Consider the following 23,033-nt stretch of genomic DNA (forward strand, 5'->3'; position numbering starts at 1 on the left):
GGGAATCGCACGATGCTAAATAATAGCATTGCCGTATGTACTTATAATGGGCAAGATTCACTAAAATGGCGCTGGGCAGCCAGTCACAAAATGGCGTCCCATTGCCATTCGCAAAATGGCGTCGCGCAGATTTAATTTTAAACCGATCTTGTCTCAGCCAATTATCTGGCTTCGACACCCCAACACCTGGTTTATCTGGAAAATCCTGAAAGAAACATCTTCTCAACCTGGGAGCATGTAAAGCAGTATCAGGAATGTTCCTCCGGCCCATAGCCCTTCCAGTGGACTAAGAATTGCAGACGGCCCCTGGATAATCTAGAGTCCAAAATTTTCTCCACAATGAATTCATGTTGACCACGGACCATAACTAAAGCAGGCCTGGGCGAGAACCTAGATTTGAACTTGGCTGACGAGAAGAACGGTTTAAGCAAAGAACAATAGAAAGTATTATTAATACGGAGAGAGTTGGGCAATTGAAGTTTGAAGGCTACTGAGTTCACCTGTGAAATAATTCGTAATGGACCAATAAATCTGGGACCCTACTTCTGTGTAGGCTGATGGAGCTTGATGTTTTTGGTGGAGAGTCAAACCAAATCACCTTTCTTAAAACAACATGACCTCCGATGCTTGTCAACAGATACCTTCTGAAGGCTTTGATGAACCTTGCCCCAAATATGTCGGAGCCGAGAGACAGAAGAAAAAGCTGGTGATCCGGAGTCAAAGGCATTTGACCTCGGATGTTGCCCTGTAACACAGAAGAATGGGGATACTGAAGATGCAGAGTGACATGAATTATTAAAAGCGAACTCAGCAAGTGGTAGATGTGATACCCAATCATTATGACACTTGGAAACATAACAGAGTAGATACTGTTCCAGACACTGATTAACGCGCTTGGTCTGTCCATTGGACTGCGGATGGTAACCTGAAGAACCTGAAGAAAGACTAAGATCAATGCCCAGAGAAGTACAGAACACTTGGCAAAACTGTGTCACAAATTGTGATCCTCGATCTGACACAATGTCCATTGGTAAACCGTGTACCTGAAAAATGTGTTTGAGAAACAGGCTGGAAAGTTCCTTAGCAGAAGGAAGTTTTTGCAATGGTATGAAGTGTGCCATTATACTAAATCAGTCCACCACCGTCCAGATAACAGAACATCGAGAAAATATTGGGAAATCAACGATGAAATCCATGGATATGTGAATCCAGGGTCTCCTGGGTATGGAAAGTGGAAGTAACAGACCCGAAGGAGCTGTCTGAGGTGTCTTATTCCGGGCACATACCTCACATGCCAAATTCATGCACATCTTTAGTCAATGACGGCCACCAAACAGAATGGGAGAGTAACTCCGAAGTCTTAATAATACCTGGCTGACCAGAAACTTGACTAGCATGAAAATCCAGCAGAACCGCTCTTCTAAACTTCTCTGGAACAAACAAATGACCAGAAGGCTTCTCCAGAGGTGACTCTGATTGAGATGCCCGAATCAGATCTGCCAGATTATGAGTGAGAGCACAATGGAAGAAAGAGTCTGGGATGATAGCTTCGTCTGACCAGGACGTCTGTTGTACTGGTTCAAAACTCCTGGATAGGGTGTCAGCCTTGATGTCCGCTCGCAAGTGGGTCGATGGTCTGCACTGAGCATGCGCACGACGGAGGGAGCTCCGTCGTGCGCATGCGCGAGACGCATCGAGCGAAGGAATTTCCTTCGCTCATTGTGTCTGATCAAAGGGGGCGTGCTGTTGATGTTGATTGACAGCACGCCCCCTTTGGTGGGCGTGCCTCCCAGACGGGGACGTTCCCAAGGGAATGCCTACCGTCAGAAGCCGGCCCACTGACATCACTAGTGATGTCAGTGGGAGTGATTTTGGCTCTGATAGAGCCAAAATCACTCCAGGGCTTGTAGTCGAAAACCCCGACCACAGGCTTCTGGTCGCACTGGCGATGGTCGCGATGGTCAAGACCATCGCGACCATCATCCTGCACGCTCGTATGAGCTGTGGGTGGTGACCCACAGCTATACGAGCGTCCAGGAGGACGCTCCATTTTTATGGAGGACGGCCCTCATTGAGAGCGAGCGCTCTGCTCAGAGAGTCCGGCTCTGAATGAGGGCCAAAATCTGGTGTTTGGCCCCTTCCAGCCAGTGTCTCCAGTCCTCGAAAGCCCATTTAATAGCTAGCAACTCTCGATTTCCTACCTAATAATTGCATTCAGCAGAGGAAAATTTTCGAGAAAAGAATGCACAAGGATGCAACTTACTATCTTTCGGTTGTTTCTGTGACAAAATGGCTCCTGCTACTACTTCTAAGGCATCAACCTCTACAATAAAAGGAAGGTCAGGATCGGGATGTCGAAGAACAGGTGCTTGAGTGAAAGAAACTTTGAGAGTATTAAAAGACTGGATCGCCTTGATTGGCCAGTTAAAGGTATCCGCTGCTTTCTCGGTCAAATTTACTATGGGTGCCACTATGCTGAAAAATGTTTTATGAATCGGTGATAATAATTAGAAAGCTGAGGAACCGCTGGATGGCTTTAAAGGAAGTTGGTTGGTCCCACTTAAGTATAGCCTCGACTTTCCCTTGATCCATTGAAAATCCCTGGGACGAGATGGTATATCCCAGAAGAGAGACCTGAGTGACGTCAAAGAAAACATCAGCATAATCCCTGTACTGAAGCAGAATGGCCGGAGATGTCTCAGAAATTGTAGGAAATACGGACCGATTAGGCATAGTCAAGCAATGATTCTGACAAGTCTGACTCCATTTGATTATTTCACCAGATTGCCAATTAATCACAGGATTGTGATCCCTAAGCCATGGAAGACCTAGAATGACTGGAGCCAAAGAACAATTTTAGCGGTAAAAGAACAAAGTCTCTGAGTGTAAAGACCCTACCGAAAAATGTAGAGGAGGCGTCTTAAACTTCACATGTCCTGAAGAAATCAAACCTCCGTCCAGACCACAGATCGAAATTTTCTGTTCCAAGGGGACAGCTGGAACTCCCAGAGTGGGAATGAAATATTAATCGATAAAGTTGCCTGCCGCCCCACTATGAAGGAAGGCTGAAGTAGACAAAGTGGAATTAGCGAGTTGGATGACTGATGGGACTAAAACAGAATTCTTGGAAGTAATAGATGCCAAGTGTAAAACCTCCCGAACACTTAGGCCCTGTCTTTTTACCGGTCTGAGCAGACAATTATTCACAGTATGTCCCTTGACACCGCAATACATACAGAGGCCAAGGGACCCTCTTCTGCGTCTGTCTGATGACAGGCGAGAGGACCCAATCTGCATAGGTTCCTCTGTGACCGAAGATGCAACCCAATCCAGAGAATGAGGTGATTTGATGGGAAGATTTTGTTCTCGTTTATGTTCCCGTAGCCACCGGTCTATCCTAATGGCCTGTTGCATAAGATCATCCAAGGACTCAGGAGGTGAAAGTTGAACAAGGATGTCCTTGATGGCCTCAGAAAGACCAAGACGATATTGGCTACGTAGAGCCGGATCATTCAAACTGGAGTCAGTTGCCCATCTGCGGAACTCTGATGAGTAATCCTCCGCTACCTTCTGATCCTGTTTGAGGGTACACAATTTGGACTCAGCCAAAGCAGCACGGTCCGGGTTGTCATACAAAAGGCCCAAGGCTATAAAGAAAGCCTCCAAAGTCTGTAATTCACATGGGTTGAAGGCAGTCCGAAGGCCCAAGTCTGTGGATCCCCCTGAAGGAGAGAGATTACCAGTCCCACTTGCTGCAACTGAGTCCCTGAAGAGATTGGACAAAGTTGTAAATAAAGCTTGCAACTTTCCCGAAAGTTTAAAACTGTTGGCGATCCCCAGAAAACAGATATGGCAAATTTACCTTTGGTTCAAGATGAGGAGCTGCATGTGCCAGAGAACAGTTTTCCTCAACTTGTATAGTGAGTTCCTGGACTTTTTGGGTGAGTGTTTGGATCTGGGCTGCAAGCACCTGGGCAGGACTCTGTCCCTGCTACATGATGCAGAAGCTATAACTCTGATGTGACTCTTATCTAGTTTATCTGTATCTAATTCCAAATGTACCTGTGTTTTGGGCTAACTATAATGTTATGAATTCCACTGCCTGCTCCAAGTGAGACCCCTAGAACCCGTCTAGCAAGATCTTCACCAATAACAACTGCCCGTTGTTCCCTCAGAACTATGATACGTTCACAGGTACTTAGGCAGCCGCCTGGACTTACGCTCGGGGTAGTAGAGGCTCACATGGAGGTACAAGGGAATTCAAGAGATGAAGGGCCTGATTCAGATTTTTTTTTGTGCGGCCAGGTGATGGTCGTGATAGTCTCGACCATCGTGACCATCGGGGCTTGCGATGAGACCCTTGTAGTAGGGTCTCGTTCCTGCAAGCCCCAGTGAGCTTTCGGCTCTATTAGAGCCGGAAGCTCACCCACTGACATCACTCGTGATGTCAGTGGTGCCGCCTCCAAATGGCAGGCGTTCCTTCGGGAACACCTTCATTTGGCCCGACCCCAAAACGGGGCAAGCTGTCAATCAAAATCAACAGCTGCCCCACTTTGGTCCTAGACCCGTAACGATGAAGCGCCCGTCGCTAGCCGGGTCTCACGCATGAGCACGTTGGAGCTGGCTCTGGCGTGCACATGCACAGTGGCCAAACATCGACCTGCTCGTGAGCGCATAGCACTTGCCAGCGGGTCTGAATCAGGCCCGAAGAGTACAGTTAGAGCTGATACAGGTAATGGTTCTGATGAGTTGGCAACTGCATCGATGATATGGCAATACCGATGGTGTGGCAACTGTGCCGAAGGTGCAGCAATTGTGCCGATGTTGCGGCGATGGTGCCGATGTTGTGGCAATAGCCATAGATAAACAGTCTAGAGTATGAAAATGGCTTTGAAAGCCAATGGCGCGGCAACTGTGCCGATGTTGCGGCGATGGTGCAGCAATAGCCGTAGATAAACAGTCTAGGGTTAGCAAATGGCTTTGAGAGCTGATGGTGTGGCAAGTGTGCCGATGTTGCAGCGATGGTGCCGATGTTGTGGCAATTGCCATAGATAAACAGCCTAGGGTATGATAATGGCTTTGAGAGCCGATGGTGTGGCAAGTGTGCCGATGTTGCGGTGATGGTTGGATTGGAGTAGCTAAGAAGCCGAATGAAGAATGGTGGTAGCACGGGAGCAACTTGGTGCGACTTAGGAAGCCGTTTGGTGAACGTTGGCAGCACAGGAGCTGCTATATGCGGCTAGGAAGCCGTTTGGAGATTCGTGGTAGCACGGGAGCTACCTGGTGCAGCTAGGAAGCCGTATGGTGAATGTTGTCAGCACGGGAGCTGTTAGATGCGGGTAGGAAGTCGTTTGGAGATTGGTGGTAGCACGGGAGCTACTTGGTGCGGCTAGGAAGCCGTATAGTGAATGTTGGCAGAACGGGAGCTGCTAGATGCAGCTAGGAAGCCGTTTGGAGGACAATGGCAGCCCTGGAGCTGCTTGGTGTTGGCTGGGAAGCGAATGGAAGCAATATCATGGAGAGAACAAAAGCTGCCCATGCAGCTAAGCTGATGAAATCCACAGACAGGCTATAGTCAGCACAGGTGCAATAGTCAGTGAGTATATATAGGCTGTAGCACTTAATTAAGCTGCACCTGTAGATGAGACATCACTTCCTGAGGCATGCCGATTGCCTAGCAACAGGAGCAACAGGAGTAACCCTGTCCTACCTGGGAAAGCTATCAGAAAGGGTAAAGTCATGACCGCGACTTGTAACAGAGCTGTAGTAAATGGAGTGCAGTCTCAAGAGGCAAATGTTACCAGTGGAGCACCTCAGGGATCTGTACTTGGACCAGTGCTTTTTAATATCTTTATTTGTGACATTGCAAATGGTATTGAAGGGAAACTATGCCTTTTTGCAGATGACACAAAGGTATGCAACAGGGTAGACACACCCGGAGGGGTAAAAGAAATGATTGATGATCTTTGTAGACTAGAGGAATGGTCAAGAATGTGGCAACTACAGTTTAATGCCAAAAAATGCAAAATCATGCACTTGGGTCTCAAAAATCCAAAGGCTAAATATAGTATTAATGGCACTATACTGGAAACTACTGTAGAGGAAAGGGACCTAGGAATCACTATTCAGGTGACTTAAAGGCAAGAAAACATTGTAATAAAGCAATGAGGAAGGCAAGTCAGATGCTTGGTTGCATAGGGAGAGGAATCAGTTGCAGAAAGAAAGAAGTGATAATACCACTGTATAGGTCATTGGTACGTCCTCATCTCAAATACTGGGCCTGATTCAGAGCCGAACGCTATTTGCGCTCGCTCGTTCAGAAAATAGGGGTGGCTGTTCAAATGAACCATTCGCTCTTTGCGGTCTGTTCACGCCTCTATGTCTGAACGAGCGAACAAAACTTGCCTCTCTGAGAGTGAGACACTGTAGACAGATAGATAAATAGATATATGTGAAACCCCCCCCTGAGAGTGAGACACTGTAGACAGATAGATAGATAGTTAGATAGATGTAGAAACCTCACAGAGAGTGAGAGACTGTAGATAGTTGTAGAAGCTCCTAAGAGAGTGAGAGATTTTAGATAGACAGATAGATGTAGAAACCCCCCAGAGAGTGAGAGACTGTAGATAGATAGATAGATAGATAGATAGATAGATGTAGAAAAACCCCAGAGAGTGAGACACTGTAGATAGATAGATGTAGAAATCCCCCAGGGAGAAAGAGAGAGACAGAGACTGTAGATAGATCACATACAAAACCAAAACTTACTCACTTCCTCTGTAGTATCCAAGCTATTGATCCTCCTGAGTGGGATCTCTGGACTCCCCCTTAGCTGAATGCAATCCCTCAGTCAGCTCAGCTTTCAGTTTGTGGTCAACACTGCAGGGCCAACTTCTGGCAGATGGGACTGCACAAATGGAGATGGTAGCATCTAGTGGCACCTGGCAGTACTGCACTCAGCAGTGACACTGATAGCAACTCTCTATTCTGTGCCCAGCTGGCTCATAAGAGCCATCCCCTGGTCGGAGCTCTAGATAGAGTGTCTATCGACCAGTACTGATCAGGGGGGGTTCTAGGTACTCAGAAACCCCCCTACATGCACTACTGTAGAGCATATTCTAAGGTCAATATTAAGTACTTCAACCCACTTCTTATGATTATATCACTAACATAACCTTATTTTAATAGCACACCTTAAATAACTCCATTGATTTTGTTGAAAAATTTACTCATTAAAAAAAATTTGCTTCAGGGTCCCTCCGGGGTCAGGGGCCCTCAAGATTCTGCTTTATTAGTTTCACAGTAGATCTGCCTCTGGTTAGGAGTGGGGTAAAACCGATTTGGATGGTGACTGTGACCACACTAACTTTATCTCATTAGATTTAAGGGGAGATTTAATAAAGCTTGCAGGGAGATAAAATTGTTAGAGATAAAGCAACAACCAATCAGCTCTTAACTGTCATTTATCATACACAGCCTAAAAAGTGAGTTTTGAGCTGCTTGGTTGGTGCTTTATCTCTCAAAATGTTATCTCTCTCCGAGCTTTATTAAATATCCCCCTTAGTCAATTGGCTGCTTGCATACATGTGACCAAATTGGATATGATGTTCACCTGTTATTTACAAATTGGCCGCTTGTTTAAATGTACATTTTGAATGTTTCACGTAGAAAACTATAACATAGTTTCCGATTGATTTAGGGAAAATCTAATATAGCCCTAAAGTTAAACCTTTATTTTATACAGTGCATAAATGTAAATGTACATATTGTACCAGTTTTATGTAAAATATTTATGTTGTTTTATTTATTTAATAAACCTTTTTTTACATATATTGAATTTTTATATAATTATAAACACAAATTTTTATCTAATTTTTGTTTATTTTTTAGGTAGCAGCCACCCTAATAGACTCTATTTTGATCTGATTTATACCAATCTTACAACAACAAAAAAAAATCTACAAAATATAACCTTACTTTTTTGACAGTCTAAATGATAATAACTGGCGGAGAAAAATATTTTTTTTTCTAATCAAATAAATAAAAATAGCTCAGATATAAAGTTCTAAGCAGTAGTTAAAAAAAAAAGCACAATCGACATCTGAAAGAGATAAAAAGCAGCCATTTAGTGCAGGTGCCTAACGAGCGCCACAACCTCAGCCTGAGAACGTCGGTTCCTCCAGTACACGCTTGCAGTTCATTATCATCCCTAGAGGGGAGATGAGAAAAACGTGAAAGCGTATGGAAGATGAAAAGAAGATCTCTTGCAGGAGTAAGGTTAAAAGCTTTATGTGGCAAGGAATTCTGACACATTAGGACACCCTCGTGGGACTAGTGAAAGGGATTCCAGGTAGGCTTTCAATATTGTAACAGCACTAACAGGATAAGGTAGTTTCGGAATATTTTACACACAAGTAGCAGCATCTTTGCTTCTAAAAAGTCAACATGTACGTTATATTTTAAATGTGTCTCTTTTTTTCATTTAGATATGGCCGAGTATAGCAAAGCAGCTTCTCTATTCAAGTCATTTTAAATGCAGTGAACGCTGGGACACTACTACAGTTATAATATAAACAAAAGGAACAGTGGTGGCCCCACTATTATTTATGTTAATCTACAAGTAAAAAAAAATGTACACATGGCAACAATGGCCTAAAGGGTCTTACTTAGTAGCAGCTGGCCAATAATGTACCGCTGCCAAAAAAGAAGTTGTCTGTAATGTTCTAATATAAGACAATTGTCAGGTACCTTGTATTATGTCCTGATTGGTGTGGCTGACTTTCCAGAACTTAGGATGATGGCCTCAATGCCAACAACTGGTCTTACCTTTATGGAAGAGCATGCCGCTGCTTGTAGTTCAGGAAGTACCAATATGCCCATCCAATTAATGGCTGCCAGTCCCTGCTGGGACATGTCACTCTACAATAGCTGGCAGTAGTTGAGACAGAAAGAGGTGGGAAATTGGCACTGGTAACAGTTTTGCGTCAAACATTCCTGCTCGTCAACCCCATGTTTTACAAGCAAGTTCTAGCAAGCAGGCAATACCCTTGGCATTGGTAGCACATGAGGTGCAATAAGAAATTTGTGCAGTGTTTACACTGGAGCAAAACATTCTCTTGCTGTGGATTGAATTGTCCTGAAATACTGCATACAATTCATGCAGATATGTGACTTGCTTACTCTATCATTAATGTACTTGGGTGACAGGTGTATAGGTGGACACAGGGGCACCGAGAGAGGGTTGGTTGGTTACAAAGTACTTGGGCCTATACTGGGGGCCCTGCTGGGATTGGTGTGGCCACGTCCCCTTTAGTGCACCCTCAGTAATGGGGCTCAGCAGATCACGTGACAGCCCAGGGTGAACATTTAAAATTAATACATTTCAGTGGCTCTTCCTAGGTGATAGTCCACTTAAATAGATAATTTCAAAGGTTTTACTTTCAAGACTGTCTAGCTATATAAACTCATCTAGTGAAGCATTTTCTGTGCTGAATAAACCTCTTTGATTTATCCCATTCAGTATTTATATTATCTTTTACACAGTCAATAATCCTCCGTGAAGTACAAGAGATGTAAGAAAAGAGTCACTTTATTTGGCAGACATGACTTTTAACAGGTAACAATCCTAAAACACTATTAGAACCATCAAGCTAAGATGTTATTTTTGGCAGAGTGCCAGACAGTGCAGGAATTCATTTATTATACTCAGCAATGTTGCCCTTTCCAATATAAAGTCAAGCAATAAGTTAATTCATTGACTCAAAGTGACAATGTTTAAACAGTTCAACAGGAGCCCCTGACTGATATTCATCTGTATTTTTCACTTATGAAACTCGCATTGCGTACGGTCATTGAAGCACATCCGTGGCCTACAGAGAGTTATGGAAGCCATTTTGAAAATGCTGCATTGAAATTCACTACGAATCAGTGACATCACTGAAGCTGGCCACTCCCCTCTGGCTTTTTGCACCTCAGTGATGTTCCTAGTGAATTAATAGGTTGCATATGAAAATTGTTCCATCTCACCAAATGGCGTTCTCCACGGTATATACATATGACCAGAGGGTGTACTTTCAAGGTCAACTGTTGCAAAATTGAAAAGAACATATTTATTTCAGCAAATGAATATTGTTTTGCAATGAGGTCATTGTTTAATCTCAAAAAGGAATAAAAAATAACAGTTTGTTACAACATCTATACTCACAGCATAACTGTCTTTTCAGTTCTTATTGTAAGTCTGACAGCTGCAAACTCTGGCTTCTCAACCAATGGTAACATTGAAAGATGAAAAATGCTGTAGTAAAATTATTAGTTTTTCAAGTTTGGAATAGTTCTTTGAGTAGTATTGGAGCTAATTCTCCTTTCAATCCTAAACATGTTTTATAAATCTGCATGTAATGCCATTTTTATGTATTAGTGCGTCTAACAGCCGGTGGCTTAGGCGGTACCACTCCTGTAGTGTGAGAGATGGTCTGTAGGGTATGGCAGGGTTTAAAAGAGACCTGGCTCTATCTCTAAAAAAAAACTAGTTGGTTCAGTGATCATGGGAATGCTGCGTATGAGCCAAATTCTCGTGCCCTGAAGTTAGCCACAGCAGTGAGTGACTGCACTCCTTCTCCTGTATTGGGTTGCTTTATAAGACTGTAGGGATGTTTGCAGAAAATGGGAGGCCTGTGTGCAGGATTAATGCCTGCTCCCTCCTGCCACATTGCAAAAGGGAATTACCTCTCTTCATAGAAATCCCCCTTTCAGAAACACAACTTTTTGTCACAGAGACCCCACCCTTTGCAGAGATCCCCCTAATGCACTGAGATCTTCCCACAACTCTTAACTGTAATGCCCCACCACTACTATTACACTTAACAATGTTGCTCTTATCGAACAATGTGTTATATTGCATCCATTGTGTTATTCCCCATCTGACAGTAATGAAATGGGGCTGTATATTGAGTGACAGTAGAGGTGCCAGCAATAGCAATATCCTTTGTTTCTGGTTTGGAAAAGACAGCATTTGGGGTCGCAGCTCAGGTCCCCTGGTCCTATATTGGGGTTTCTGAGACCTGTTGGTATGCCATTGCATGTAACATGATGCAGAAGGGAGGAATCACAGTGACCTGTGCAGAATGCGAGGCGGTGGGGTCAGGGTGTAGAAAAGCCGTGCTTTTGCAATGTGTTAAGAGTGATGATTGGGCTACTTGTCTAGGAGTGGACGAATATAATTGTGGCACTGCAGATAACAGATCTGGAAGCATGGTGTGTAGTCTGGGTCATACCCTGGGGGACACTGTACACTCTGCATCCATTATAGTACACCACTAGCTGTGCTGAGACAGAGGATTGCAAAGTGAGCTCACGTTTAAAGCGAGTCTGAGTTCTGAGGCTACAGAACATTTGGCACTTTTGCTGTCCCCACAGAAAGCTTTGGGGACTAGTTTTGTGATTAATAACAGAGGGACCGCAGGAGACATTTCCAATAATTGCTACAGTACCTACTTAATACATAGCCCTGTTATTTAATTAATGTTGCAATCTTTCGTACATGGCCGTATTAGGAGGATTGGCTGCAAAATTAGTTTAGTAAATAGCTTCCTCTGTCTCTTTCTCACCATGCTGGTCTGTCTCACCACTTTGTTCATTCTGTCTGTCACTTTTGCTGGATTAACCATAACACCCTACCTCACACTTTCTAGTGTAGAATGGCAGCAAAGATGGGGGATGATTTGTGATCGAATACATGCAGGGCTGGTGCAAGGTTTCTTGGCACCCTAGGCATTTCTTCAGCCTTGCGCCCCGCCACCCTCGGATAGCTACACAACCCCTTATACAGTGCCCCCAGTAGTGGCCCCCTATGCAGTGCCCCTTACATAATTCCCCCAGTAGTAGTCCCACCTACACATTGCCCCAGGTAGTTGGCCCCTATGCAGTGCCCCTTATATAATACCCCCAGTAGTAGTCCCACCCTGTGCAGTGCCTCTTATATAGTGCCCCCAGTACTAGTCCCCCCCTGTGCAGTTCCCCCTGTAGTAGCTTCCCCCCCAGCAATGCTCCAGTAGTAATAGTGCCCCCAATAGTAGCCTCCCCCAGCAGTGCCCCCAGTAGTAACCTCCCCCCAGCAGTAGTCATGCCCATAGTAGTAGCCTCCCCCCAGCAATGCCTCCATAGTAATTGTGCCCTCAGTAGTAACCTCCCCCCAGCAGTGCCCCCAGTAGTGATCTCCCCCCCAGCCCAGTAGTAGTCATGCGGTTTCCCCAGTAGTGGCCTCCCCCCAGCAGTGCCCCCAGTAGTGATCTCCCCCCAGCAGTAATCCCAGCCAATCACACACGTAAAAAATAAAAAAAAACTCCACTTACCTTAATCCCCGCTCCGGCTCCAGCTCCTCTGTCCCCCGGGCGGGCCCGCTCTGCATGATGGGAGAGACGTCATGATTTCTCTCCCATCACCCACTGCGGGAGCCTGAAAATGGAGCCATTAGTGAGCTCCAGCCCGGCTCCGGCAGTGGGCGCAGCAGCCGATGAGAGTCTGCCTGACTTTCATTGGCTGCTAAAACAAACACACAGCTGCCGGCGCCGGCGGCTCTGTGTTTGTTACCGCCCTTTCAGGGCCGGCGCTCTTAGGCAGCTGCCTAAGTTTGCCTAGTGGTAGCGCCAACCCTGAATACATGTTTTGCCTCGTTCTGAGATCTGATTTTGGTGGAAGGAACTGTGGATAAGTCTCCCGCATCCTGGCACCTTCCAGATAAAATGGGCAGGGCAAGGGACCTAATGAAGAGATTCACTATGAACTGCATCATCGCAGCCCCAATCTCAGCGACGTTTTGCCAAAAATCACGGCAAAACATTGTGGGGGGAGGGGCCATGATGATGCAATTTCATGTGCTCTGCAAAATACATCGTCGCTTCACAAATAGAATATCTTCCAGGTTGACAGTAATATAAACTAGTATTATCTGCGCCAGGTTGATGCTACAAGTAATAAATGCTAAAGCTACAGTATCCACTTTGTAAACTAAACAGTCTTATTCATAAGAAATTTTTGTTACACTAAAGCAGTATTTATAATCTAAAATACTATTAAATACAGCTTCAAATACAAAATAACAGTACAAATTAAGTTCCAGTAAATAAAAATATGTATTTTATTTCCCTTTAAAAATCAAATGGGAATCTGCTTCCCTGCTACAGATAGAATGCAAATATCAAATAAATAATGTGAATAGATCTCAGCAGCCACACTAATAAAAGTAATGTTATCAGTATGAGGGGGTCACGACACACTAAGCCAATCAGAAGTGGCTTTTCATCGTCATCATTTTCAGCACGTATTATGCACCACGGGTCAAGCAACTCCAAGTTATACACTTCCTGACAGGCACATATACTTTTGTGTTGTGATTTCACTGCGGGTGAATGTAAATCAATTGTTTTGGGTTGCTCCCGACTAAAGTGACTGGGAGCTATTCAATTGTTTTGGGCGCCCATCACTCACTGCAGGTTTCTGATTATACCCTCCCGAGTTGCCCAAAGTAGAGCTTTTGGGTGCCTTAACTGCAGCATGCCAGTCTTTTGGGGGCACCTTAACTGGCACTTAGCACTGAAGAAGCCACTTTACGTGGCTAATCTCCAGCATTTTGTGTGTATGTGGCGGCTAGTCATGTAAACACTTAAATAAGGGTTACGGGCACCTAAAACAATTAAATCGCACCCACTGAGTCACATTTTTAACACCATGTCCTAACTGTACTCAGCACGCCCCCTTCCTCACTTTCCTGCCTCTTTAAGCATACACAGCCTTAAACTGGAAGATGTGACTTGAATTCGCACCCGGATGGACCATAACTTTATGCACTTGTGCAGTATAAAATGTGCAAAAAAAATAAGATGTATATAGTAATTCCAACTGTACATCAGCCCCATAATGTGGCAGTAATAACTTTTGGCTACATTATATCGTTTATAAAATTGTCAGCAAAATAATAATTTTAAGGTTTGACAACCATGGTCTTTAAACACAAAAAACAAAGAAAAAACAATTAAGATCAGTGAAATGAAACGGAATAGCATAAGATGTATAGTATGTGTTACATGTCTACGTAGGGATGTTTATGTTTTGTTAAATGCTGTAAAAACATTTTTTTTTATTGCATGAATAAGATTCGCATTGTAGGAAAATAGGCTGGTGCTTCCCCAAGCACAGAACTAGTTAATCTATCTCAGAGGCTGCACAGGACTGCTTGGTGAACAACTCCAAAATGTGTTTTCATTCCTGACAGGGGATTATATGAAACAGATGACTTACGCTTCTAATTTGTGGCCTTAAATTGCAAACAGAATTTCAGGAGTCGAGCAGAGTAATAAATGGCAATAGAGAAAGCCACACACAGCCAAATCAGTATGTGGTGGTTGTAGGTTAAACTAAATGGGAAGAGACAGGTTATGACGGTTTAGTGTGTTACAAAGAAGAAAGTTTTAAATTACTGTTGCTGAGAGGTTCTGTATTGTGCTGCACTAGACAGCCGAGCACTGGCGAGTGCAGGGATACTAGAAGCAGGACAATAGCAGCAGGTAGAACAGATTTATCAACATAACTTTATATTACTGTATTTTAAGGTGCATTTGATATAAAAACCTTATTGCAGAGGCTCCCAAACTCTGACATTATAGCCCATGTTTTAAGGAAACCCATGCTTGAACACAGATGACTAGTACCTCAGTCAAATTGATTTACCCATCTGGCCTTAAGCATGGATATCCTTAAAACCTGGACTGTAATGGCAGAGATTGAGAATCTCTGCCTTATTGTATTCTATTTTCAAGGCTATGATGAAGGACCATTGTGCAGCAGTCGACTGGGCTATTAATTCATCAAGACCAGCACCTTGCTCAAGAATGAGAAGTGGGATTGAAGAGAGTGTTTTTGTCTCTCAGGAGTCCAGGAAGACACATGAGCCTCCTGGAGACACCAGGGGGGTAGGTAAGTAAAAGGAGTAGGGTCCTCTGACCTCACAGGGTACCATATCCCCCAACATTTTATTAGGGGGAATCAAGACATGGGCACAAGCCCTGTCATGGCCATGCATCAAGTTATCATGACCAGAGCTGAGCTAACCACCATCCAATAACTTCTGTTTTATTGGTTTTGTTATACTGAGTAGCACTGAACGGGTCACATACTTGACAACTTCCTGCCAATCGAAACAAAGCTGTACCAATCAGTGAAGAGGGATAGAATCCCCAAATTGGGACTGTCCCACATACATGTTGGAGGGCATGGAGTAGTGATGTGATGTTCCTGTCATACTTATGCAGGAAGATTTGTGGTGTCAAATGCACCTTTGTAGTTCGTACATCAATTTGTTTATTTGAAACAGGCGTTTCCACACATGTTTCCTCTAACTGTGTCCTGTCATCTAGTCACCGACAGTCAGTGTAGCCATGTTTAACAAATGAGCTGTCAGGTATTCAGATAAAATGCATTGAGAACAGTCTGGAAATATTCCTTGTCTTTCACATCTAAAAAAATGCAGGTTTCTCTGGTGGCAGCTGAACCAAATTTGGAAGGCCTAAATACGGAGGATGTGTAAGTGTGGTTTACAGAACTACGCTCTCACATAACACAGAAAGAAACCTGATCATTTCATTATACATATGCTGGGAATGACAGGTTTACTCAATAAATACCGGCGTCCAACCATGCCTCACTTTACCGACTTTCTAACCACGTCCAGAAATAGTGCTCGATGTGTCTTCATGTTCACAGGCCATGGGAAAGTCAAACCGAAACGGTGCCCAAGGGTGTTTTAAGCATTCAGTATGTTTTTAGATTGTAATCTCTAGCTTTTATACCAGTGTCTCAAGTTATGGGTTGTGCTGTTAGCATTGTCTGTGTGCTCTTATTTTACAGCACTGCAATATGTTGGTAAAAATGTAAATAATAATAATATTATTGTGCTCAGTCTATCAGAGATATTCTTAAATCTGCTATATTAAATTAAGGATAATTTATTGGATTTTCTTTCACTAGGACAAGGTTAATATAGAACACATTCAAGATGGTGGGGGGCCTGTGGTGGGGGATGTACAGTAAATAGTTTAAAAAAAAAAAATTAAAAAACTATTCTCTAATGCCCCAATTATAAACATTGACTTGTTCACCCCAGTTTTAAGATGTGTTTGTTATTTAAATGTCTGGAAATATGGAGCTGATAGTCCATATGCAGAGTCATTGCTTCTGCAGCCTTTCCTTGGAGCAAATGATGCACTTGGAAGCCGGAGTAATTATGCTTCTATCCAACTCTATATAGAAGGCAATTCTGATGTCATATCCTCACCCATGCTTACATATGTTTGTTTCCAGAGCATGCACAATGTGAAGACACCCAAGGTATGCTTTGCAAGCAGGCCGGCATCCTAACTCAAGATCAGGCCAAAGTGTTTCCGTGAAAAAGAAAAAATTGTCAGGTTTTATATCTATATAAAAGAAATTCTCTGAAATAGCTGCCAGCAATTCTGATAGGAAAATGTGTGACAAATTAGGTGATTGCCCAAACCACATCCCACATATCTGACTTCACTGAGGTAGTGTGCAGAACCTAAAAGGTTGATCCTCTCTTCTGGAATTTGGGAGCTATGCCCACAATTCTGGACTTTCAAAGAAATTCCAAGATAGTGTGTAAGTATGAGGATCCCTTTCAGTTGGTCCTCGATGATGCAGCGCTGACCGAAAGCCGAGCATGCGCATTAGCCACTGGGGACCCAAAGCAGGGAGCAGAATTATAGCATAAACTATGACTCTGCTTTCAGCTTCCAGCTCTTCACCCGGATGGGCTGTTATCAGAGCACATGTCCCGGCAAGAGCACCATGCTAAATTTTATCATATCTGAATTAAAAATTAATATTGTGATAAATCTGACCCTAAGGCTGTTATTCAAAATATCTTATATTTAGAGATAAGTGACTTTTAAAAGTGTTCAGTGAAATCTCATTTGTAGCAATATTATGTAAATTGCATCATTGGAATTTGTCCTGCAGTGTTCCCATTCCTAACCCAACCCCGCCAGTTACTGTACCTTCTTCATCACAGCTTTATTTCTAGACTACAATGACCTCAAAATATGATTTCACAAATACAGTACAGTGCGGAATAGCAAAGCAAAATTCGACACTGGAACATTGTACCACCACAGCCTCATGTCTCATCCGCCACAACCTGCTACTTGCGCAAAATTGTGCTTTTGCATATATTTACTTAGAATCAAATACAATATACATTACGTGATGGAGATTGTAATTCTCCATGGTGTACCTAAACCAGTGATAGGCAACATGATACACTTCCGAAGCTGCATAGTTGACCTACCAATAGTGCCGTAACTAGGGGTGTGCAAGCGGTGCCATCACTCAGAACGCAGGGGGTGGCATCCTTGCTGCCCCACAGTCCTTGCTACTGGCTAGCAGGGTGCCTAGAATGGTACCCTGCAGCCAGGATTGCTACTGCAGTGCCCTTTGGGCGCTCTGCGCATGCAGACTGCCATCTGTACAGCAGCTCAGAGTATCCTTAGGAAGCTCAGGGCAGTGCTGCACTTTCCATTTCTGTCGTCTCCGCTATCTCTGTGCAATGTCATGATGTCATGCGCTCATAGGGCTGAACCAACACAGAGCGCACTACATATAATCATAGAAAAAGACTCCAATACACTATAATATATTAGCAGGCATGTTAAACCAGTGTCAAAAAATATAACAAACAAGTCTGACAGTAAAGCAGGAAGGAGTGGGGTAAGGGTAAACATAGGGAATGGTTGCCTATTGCCCATCATTTATTGAAAACCATATCATACAATCATACAAAAGGTGGTGCTTAGATGCACCAATTCAGCTGCAAAGAGGGGTCGTGGACACCGCAATCTCGACAAATAAGATATCTCAAGACATCTAATGTTGACATGTGAAATGCTGACATTCTCAGAATGCCAACAGTTATGGTTAGGCTGCGTGAGCAGAAGTTTAGGGTCTGACCACGGAAGGGCAATTTAGGGTCAGGCTGCGTGAGCAGAAGTTTAGGGTCTGACCGCGGGAGGGCAATTTAGGGTCAGGCTGCGTGAACAGAAGTTTAGGGTCTGACCGCGGGAGGGCAATTTAGGGTCAGGCTGCTTGAGCAGAGGGTTAGGCTGTTGGAGGGGAGGACCAGGGCGCGGGAGGCGAGGTTAGGATTAGGCTGCGTGAGTGGAGGGGTTAGGGCTAGGCCGCTGGAGGAGAGGGTTAGGCTTTGAGAAGGGAGGGTTAGGAATGGGTTCCGGACTATAGAGACAGTAAATAGATAGACAATGTCTAGATAGACACCAGATGTTAGACAGTGAATAGTTAAACAGGGACAAAAGTTTGATAGGGACAAATGTCAGACACACTAAAGTTGACATGGAGGGTTAGACACTTACCCAGACGGTTAGTGTTAGGCACCAGGAGGGAGGGTTAGGGTAAGGCACCAAGGGGAGGATTAGGGTTAGACACCAGGAAGAAGGGTTAGGCACCAAGGGGAGGGTTAGGGTTAGGCACCAAGGGGAGGGTTAGGCACCAAGGGGAGGGTTTTGGTGAAGAAAGGGCTAAAAAAAATAACTAAAAAAAAATTGGCCACCATTTTTGTGTCGACCATTTTCATGTAGAACTTTTGACCATGTCGACCTTTTGTACCTGTTGACCTTTTTACAAGTTTAACTTGAATTTTGTCCCTGTCGAAATTTTTTCCCTGTCTAACTATTGATTGCCTAACATTTGGTGTCTATCTAGACATTGTCTATCTATCTAATTACTGTCTATCTCTTATACCACATCCGTTAATAGGCACAAGGAGGAAGTCACCCTCATCTTATCATCAGACCCGGAAGACAATGCTGGAGCCTTCGGACCCGCCAAACAAAGTAAGTCACCGCTAGCCCACCAGGGATGTTTTGTCGACATTCTAATCATGTCGACAGTTCATTAGTGTCGACAAAATGAATGTTTATCTAATCAATTACGACATGGCAAGCATGTTGACATGGTGCCTGCTGACATTACAACAATGGTCAATGTCAACAAAAAATACCCAACCCATGTAATATGTTAGCAAGTACAGTAGGTGCAATACACATAGATGTTCCATACCTAACTAATTTTTAGTAATTAGTTGCATTATATATAGCTATATGTGTTCCAATTGTAACTTTTACAACATGCTCCAAAAGTCAAAACTAGTTATCTGAACTTTTTAAAAACTTTATTGTCTGGTTCAACTTTACATGTTTATGACAAGTGAGATTAACTTCCCCTGAGTGGAAGGATTATCCTGAAAAGGATGTGTGTGTGTAGGGGGTTCTATTGTAGTTTAATACAGTTAATGTGCAAATGACCCCTCGTGGTATGCGGAGCAGACTCATTGCATGAAAATATATGGCATTCATTTGTAAATAGTAGGTCCTGAAAAAAAAATCACTAGTGTTGAAATGTTTGCTTTTTAAATCAGGATTAGAAAATTATTTCTTTCTTCACAAAGTATCCAAACTCCTATGTCCATTAGTTGCCTGCAATTAGTATATTTTGATCTTGTTATAATTGAAAAAAAAAAAATGGATAATAATAATACATATTCGTCCACGGTATTGTGAGTGTCATTTCATTTTAACCATGCTATTAAGGATTCAAGCTGTGCAAGATTGTTTTTATTGCAAAAGAGTTATTGTATTAAGCCTAGCTATTGATTATCTTGAAAAAATAAAAAATAAATAGACATTTGATTAGTCTCATGCAATGATGCTGCCTGTTAAGTCTGCTTTATGTGCTGTATCACTCTGATCTTTCTGTTTTTTTTCTTTTCTGTTATGATTTTAGAACAAAATCACCTGGTGGGAGACCAAAATAAATTTTAGTTGAAAGCTTTTGTCAGAGCTGCAGTCTGTATTCTTCCATTTTCATGCCCTTAAAGTGCTCAATTACCGGCCGTGCCACAGTGAGAAAGAATGCTGCCTGTATGGGACCTGAACCTTTCTCAGTCTACATATGTTTTTTGTTGTTGTTATTGTTTTTGCACCCCATCAGCACAGCTCACCTAATTAAATGTTATATATCTAGTCAAAGAAAATAATAAAAATTGTTCTGAATTCTTTTGGAAATCACTAAATGAGTTTCACTGCCTTTTGTATGCAAGATTACAGTTGTATTTTTGCTCTCTGATCAAGGATGCTCCCTTCCGTGGCTCTTTGCAAAACAAAAACGCTATGCTTTCAATTTAAAGTTTGTTTTGGTGAAAAATTAAATGTAAAGAAAACTCTAATTAACTGATGAAAAAGACTGAGGTAAGAAAAACCTGTTTGCAACACGCCAGCTCAGACACAGTAGGGAAAGAGAGAATTTGTCATTGGAAACTTTGAAATGACACCCGGATTAACCAATGAAGTTGGCTTCATTTGTATTAACAAACACCAGAATTTTAAATCTTTTATTAGTTCATTTTTCAGAAGTCGGATTAATCCCTCCCCATCGCTTTTGTTGAAATGAGAGCAATCTTGTTAACTTGCTCAGATATTCTGTCTGCTGATGCAATGTGGCCATTTGCCTGTGGTAACAGCGTCAAAGCATAACTTGGTATAATTGCTATATTTGCAGTCTGAAGAGAGAGTCAAGTTGATGCTAAACTTGCTGAATAGGAAAGAAACTGTTGTCTTGGAAAAATAATGCCTACGTGTAAAGAATGAATATTATTTTCCAAATCAAATTCAAATACTGTTCTGTCATCAGTTTGGAAGTTTATTCAGAAATACTCATACACACAGAGGTTTATTAATTGTTTGCCAGGGACAATAACATGGAACATTTACCTGGGTCACTAAATAAAACAGTGTTCTGACATGGCCCTCTGACTGAAATGCAGGATAACAGAACAGCAGCCTAGCAAGTGGAATTGCAACATAAAACTGTTACATATAGTTGTGACATTTTAATAGCTTTTTAATGTAAGTGCATTTGTATCATATGGTAGTGGTCCTTTTATTCCAAATTGTATCTATCTCAGTATGGCTTAATCATTCCTCCCTTCTGAGTTACCTAACAATAACCAAATGGACTATTAGGGGTAAATTTACTAAGAATCAAGTTTGGTCGAGTTTTGTTTTTTTAAATCTCAATTTGCATCGCCGAAACTCGGGCTGGTTTTTTTTTTTGGTTCTGCAAATTTACTAAGAAGCGAGAATAGTTGGAAGTCAGTTTTCCAATGGTGAAGCAAATCGAGATTTCTCTCCCGAGTTACAAGTGAAGATGAGATTTCTCACCCGAGATTGCAGTGTTTTCTCTCATTGGAAATCTCGCCCGAGCTAGCAGCCTGCACATATCAGTGAGATATGTGTTGGCTGCTTATGTTGTAATTGTTAAGAATATTTTTTTTCAAATTAAAAATGACGTGAGGCCCCCCAAAAAACACTAACCAGCCCCGGAATAGGCAGCCTGTCCTGGTCCCTAAAATTATGGGGTACAAAATGAATAGGGTACCCCCGTAAATTGGGTACTAGTACCAGGCAGGTGGGACAGGGATGGTTTAAAATATAGGGGCAAAAATTTTACGTAGGGGTACCCCTATATATCAAACCAGCCCTGGACCCTTTCTAGCGGGGGGCTGATGCCACAGCCAGGGGAGCCCTTTCACCGGGCCCCCCCAGCCGCAGCATCAGTCCTGACCGCTAGTCAGCCCAGGGATCCCTGGGGAGTTGAGTACCCCTTCAATCAAGGGGTACCCCTCTCCAGGGCACCCCTGGCCTAGGCTGATAGCCCGGGGCTATCCCCGCCACCCCTGGGTGGTGGGTGGCGGGTTGATAGTGTCGGTGTTGTGTAAAATTAGATAAATCAACATTGTCTTTCCAGTCGAACTACAAGTTCCAGCAAGCCTCCCCCGCATGCTGGTACTTGGAGAACCACAAGTACCAGCATGCGGGGCATTAAGGGCCTGCTTGGACATGTAGTTCACCTGTAAAGGAATGAGTAAAAAAACACTACACACACCGTGAATTCAAAGTTTTATTACACACATACATACATACACTGACTTACCTGCTGCCAGATGTTCGCATCCACCTGTCAACGTAAAGTATCCGAGGGACAAACCTGCAAGAAAAAGCCATCACTCACCCTTATGTCCCGTGACATTCTCCACAGATATCCAATTCTGTGGGCGGAGACACTGTAACAGCATGTATCACCATACTGTAACAGTGTTGCTAATGATTTCAGTCTCCCGGCCGACAGCCAATCAGCGGCTACCTTTAGCGGCCGCTCATTGGCTGGGACCCACGTGGAAGAGCCGCTCATTGGCTAAGTCCATGTGGGTCCCAGCCAATGAGCGGGACCCACATGGACACAACACCGACACTATCAACCCGCCACCCACCGCCCAGGGGTGGTGGGGATAGCCTCGGGCTATCAGCCTAGGCCAGGGGTGCCCTGGAGAGGGGTACCCCTTGATTGGAGGTGTACTCAACCCCCCAGGGATCCTTGGCCTGGGCTGACTAGCGGTCAAGACTGATGCTGTGGCTGGGGGGTCCGGTGAAAGGGCTCCCCTGGCTGTGGCATCAGCCCCCCCGCTAGAAAGGGTCCAGGGCTGGTTTGAAATATAGGGGTACCCCTACGCAAAATTTTTGCCCCTATATTTCAAACCAGCCCTTACCCACCTGCCTGGTGCTGGTACCTAATTTACGGGGGGACCCTATTCAGTTTGTACCCCGTAATTTTAAGGTCCTGGACAGGCTGCCTAGTCCGGGGCTGGTTAGTGTTTTTTTGTGGGGACGTAACGTCATTTTTTCCCCCAAAAAAACAAAACAGCATCTTTCTGCAAAACCTGCTGTATCAGGAGGTGAGTGTTTAAAACTTCAATTTTCTGGCGAGTTTGCAGAAATCTCACCCGAGATTCTAATCTCGATTCTTGGTAAATTTGCGGACTGTATTTCTGACATGTTAAAAAGTACCGATGTTTGCTGAAGGCGAGGTAAGGCGAGATTTAAAACTCGGGCGAGAAA

General features: G+C 43.5%; 1 long non-coding RNA gene across 1 annotated transcript in view; it reads left to right on the plus strand.

The window, feature by feature from the left end:
• Positions 1-20,096, plus strand: part of LOC148521682 (uncharacterized) — an 83,311-nt gene extending 63,215 nt beyond the window's left edge. The window contains exons 3-4 of the long non-coding RNA XR_015878811.1: positions 18,838-18,914; positions 19,864-20,096. This is a non-coding gene — a long non-coding RNA (uncharacterized LOC148521682). The remainder of the gene's footprint in view (positions 1-18,837; positions 18,915-19,863) is intronic.
• The last annotated feature ends 2,937 nt before the right edge of the window (positions 20,097-23,033 follow it).

The sequence above is a fragment of the Taudactylus pleione genome, unplaced genomic scaffold, assembly GCF_031769625.1.
Source record: "Taudactylus pleione unplaced genomic scaffold, aTauple2 ptg000156l, whole genome shotgun sequence".
Lineage (NCBI taxonomy): Eukaryota > Metazoa > Chordata > Amphibia > Anura > Myobatrachidae > Taudactylus > Taudactylus pleione.